This window comes from Dromiciops gliroides, chromosome 4 (assembly GCF_019393635.1).
Source record: "Dromiciops gliroides isolate mDroGli1 chromosome 4, mDroGli1.pri, whole genome shotgun sequence".
NCBI lineage: Eukaryota > Metazoa > Chordata > Mammalia > Microbiotheria > Microbiotheriidae > Dromiciops > Dromiciops gliroides.
In genome coordinates this window covers 166521755-166526303 of record NC_057864.1, presented here as the reverse complement: position 1 = coordinate 166526303, position 4549 = coordinate 166521755, and positions in this window count along the sequence as shown.

The following is a 4549-nucleotide window of genomic DNA, read 5'->3' as shown; positions in this document are numbered from 1 at the left end:
CATGGGTGTTTCTTTTCTTTCTTTTTTTTTTAAATCAATCAATGGTGCAAAAAGACTTAAGAAAATAGTATGCCGAACTTTAGGCACATCAGTTAACTGATTCCCAGTGACATCTTCTCACCTTATCGAGGATTTTCATGTTGATGGCTTCAAACTGACAGTATTAAGGGTAGGATGTTGCCTCAGAATCACTGTTGTCATGATTGTGTCAAGAAAGGTTAACTTTCATTGGCAAAGTATGAAATGCCTATACTTGCAAATGAGGACAAATTAGCATGCAAGCTTGGTCAAACTTGTTTCCAGCAGTGTGAATCAAAGATAAGAAATACAATTTAACAATTGATGTTTTACTGTGCAAAAACTTAATGAATCTTTTTTTTATATAAATATATATTTTCAAAATAGATTTTTGATTCAGCTCATTATGGAAAAGCATCCCAAACTTTAAAATGCAAAATGATTGGTTGGTGTGAAGAAAGTCAGATTACTTCTGTTTCTTCTTTTGGTGAAATAATAAAATGGTAAATGAATCATTGTAAACTACAGCTTTGGCTCGTTGGAGGGACTGGGGGGTGAGCTAAAGGTTCCTTAGTCGTACTACTCCTAATCCTAGGAGAAATGGATCCATGCAGTCATTTCCACTGGCAGTGCTGCTGTGTTTTAAGCTTAACTGGAAGCCATGGGATAGACATATACTCTATGTCCTGTATTTCATCCTTATCCTGGGCCTGCATTTCACTGGAAAAAAATCACCACCTAGTCTTATACCAATATTTGGTTCAAACACTAAATGTGGTCAGTCTGTGATGCCCTAAAGAGTGATGGTCAGGCAGAGTCAGGGAAAATGGGACTGGGATACTTTGGGGAAAGAGTCTGCTCTCCAGGTTTTAGGTAATCTTATTACAGCTAACTGATAAGATCTTAAATTTTTATTTCTTTTACTGTGTATGGTGTTTACCCTCCATTTCCATTTTCCCTCAACAGTTTAAAAATGGGTGGAAAAAAGTCTGCTTTTTCCTGTTTGGGGGCTTAAGCATTTTTGATTGTAAAAGTATTAGATGGCCTTTTGATGAATGTCTTCCACAGTAAAGAGACCATTAGTGGCTTAATTTAGGAAACATGTTACAATGACAACTTGGTTTTAATATTGTCATAAATTCTGTACTTACAGGTACAAAGGATAAAAATAAAGGTACCTTTACCTTAAATTATGTCCTTCCTTAAGAAAAGCATTTCCATAATTTTAGTTGGTTTCATGAAAGGGTGAATATCAGCAAAGCTTATCAGAGTGTGTGCTCATGTGCTACTGGTGTAACAGATGATCCATGCAACTGCAGTTTGTCATCACTCTTTTGTCATGTCCTTGTCCTTAGTTCATGCAAAGTCACTTATATTTCACAACCATAAGAATTTTTTTAAAATAGACACTGCTCATGCCAAACCTTTTTGAGCATAGGATCCAAGCCATAAAATTCTTTATGCATATCAAACCCAGTCAGCAAAAGGCAAGATTTGCTTTGTTTAAATTCGGTAACTCAAGGTGAAATCCTGCCACTGTATCCAAAAAGGATTTAGAAGTAATTTTTTTCCAGTTGTGACAGTAACTGAAGTGATTGCTAGTTCCACTTTTTTCTTAAATTTTTTGTATTGCAGCAGGTATTTTTTAAGACTTCCAGTATTGTTCTTGGACAATAATAGTTCAGGACAGAAAACTCAAATTTCAGTAGCAACACCTTTGGTTTTTTGGTTAATTTGTTGCATTTTGGCAAAAATGTAGAACTCGGTGATGGTCATATGCGTTGGCAGATGGGGTTTTATTTTGAACTTTTGACACTTTATTGCTTTTACCCAAGCATATGAACATACTGTCATGTACTTGACCAAATTCTAGTAATGTTTTTTTCCTGTAAAGTCTCCAGTCCTACTTACTAAGAACATTTGCACTGTGATGGGCTAGCTATCCTATTCATGATTTATCGTTTTCTTTATAAAGTGACACTAATGGCAACCTATTTTTTCTGTTCACACAAGTAGTCTTAACTATATACCCAGAAGACATACTTGTGTGTGTGTGTGTGTGTGTGTGTGTGTGTGTGTGTGTGTGTGTGTGTGTGTGTGCGCGCACGCGAGTGCGTGTTCATCTCCAGCTTAATGGCCATTAAAAGTGAACTTCCATGCTAAGAAATCATACTGGATGTCCCTGACGTGACTGTGAAAACATGGTGTCAAAGACAGCAAGCACACACCTATGCAATATGGCTTATCCCATTCAATTCAACAAACATCCATTTTAAAAGAATTTGTTGAATTGAATCCTATATTTATTTGTAAAAATCCAAATGTAGTTTGAAGCTTAGTGTCATTATTAGTCTTAAATTTTCTAGGAGGAGCTTCAATTTAGTTTATGATTATTTCAGGTAAGTGCTAGTATGTAAAAGAGCTTATGTATTGCTTTCTTTAGTCACTTCAAATTTTATTTTAAAAAAGCAACTATAGAATTTTTTTAATACAAGTTTTTTAACCACAATGTAATAATCACTGAGCTTCATGTGCTGATTTGATTTTATAAGATTTATAGTGTCGTAGCTTTATTAATCTCAGCAGTTTACACCCCCCCTTTAACTATATAAAGTATTAAATCTTTAACATGTACCAGAACTTTTTAGAAAAAATTACTGAGATTTTTAGAAAGTATCTTTTTGCCTTCCCGAACTCCTTGCAATTAAGGTAATTTATATATCCTTAATAAGTTGTTGGTGTCTTTCCCCTCCACCCCCCAATTCTAAGTAACTGGGGTAAGATGCATGTTTTGTATGCCACAGTGTCAACTTTTATTATTAAATTCTAGGTTAATATATGGTTATATGCCTGAAAGGAAATCATGTACAGAGAGATGGTGAAGCTACAAATTTCATATTTAACACAGGACACAGTATTTAGGGGAATTTGTAGTCATGTGGTTTGCTAGTTCAGATTTCTTTATATAGCCCTAAGGGTTATTTATATATAAGCAACATTGAATTTATGAAGGATTGGCTCTTTGATGCCATATTTAAAAGTGATTTTTAAAAAATTTAAACTCCAGGACACTAAAAAAAAAAAATTTAAAAATTGGGGCAGCTAGGTGGCACAGTGGATAGAGCACTGGCCCGGAGTCTGGAGTACCTGAGTTCAAATCTGACCTCAGACACTTAACACTTATCAGCTGTATGACCCTGGGCAAGTCACTTAACCCTAATTGCCTCACTAAAAAAAAAAAATTTAAAATTTAAAATTTAAACTCAAGGAGTGGGGGGTGGGGAGTAGGAAAAGGGTGGTGGTGAAGAATAACCATTGAAATCCAAATCTCCTTTTCCATTAGCAGTAGTCACTAGCAGTCTGGAAAAAGACAAAATATACTAAGTATTTGGATCCATATGTTCTCTTATTGAGAAAGTATATGCAGAACTGTTTCATTTGTCTTAATTTATAACATAACAGCACAAATTTTCTTAAAGGGATATGGTTGTACATCTAAGGGGATGGTTCACCTATGTTGTGTTTTGCTCTTTACAATGGTTCTTTTTCTGCTATCCCAAGTTGGCTTTGCATCCATCTATCAGAATAAATTATTCAGCTGCCTTACTAGGAGTGGTATGAGGGTAACACCTTTTCTGCTTTTCATCTTGTATTTTAGTTTACTGTAATAAAATATACTTCAGAATGAATGATGTAAATAGCAATTAAATGCAAATTTGAATGAACATGAACTAGAAGTCATTTTATTTATTGTCCGTAGTTAGAAATAATTAGAACATATTCAAATTGGACAAAAAAACGGTTAATATAGAATCCTAGGCTTATTATGCATGTATGGATTGTTCAAATTAACTGGCTTTTCTGCTAAGAAAAGGCAACTACTTATTAAAATTCTGGTTCTAATTGCCACCACAATCCATATAAACAATACTGTTGAAAGTTAATCCATCACGGGTGGTAGATATAGAATTGTTTGCTTGTCTTCTTTTTTTTTTTAAAATAAAACCACTGCCATCCTAAGGTACCTAGTTTTAAGTACAAGTAGTGTTTAGAAGGCTTTGGGTTAGGCATATAGATTGTAGAGCTGGAACCAACTCAGAGGACATAGTCTAACTTTTCATAGCTAGAGAAACTGAGGCCCAACCAAGTTCTGACTTTGCCTAAAGTCACACAAGCAGTAAATAATTTAGAGGTAGGATTTGAAACCAGGACCCCCAAGGCCAATGGTTTTTCTGTTCTTCTATCTTCAGTCTCTCCAGTACAGACCATATGACATTTATGGACAAACTATTGATAGGCAAATCTCTAGTTAAAAGAAGTACCATTCTTTCTGTAGTTAGGTCAAGCACAAAGATCTACTTAAATACCAATGTGCATTAAAATATTTCTATGAGGAAACATTCAGGGTTCCAATTCAGGAAACCAAAGAATATATCTCCACTTTTTGGCAGTGTTCCTAGCCACTAGTACATGATCCTATTCTTGGAACAAGGACTGTAATAAGGGCAGGAAACGAATGAGAGTCAGTTAA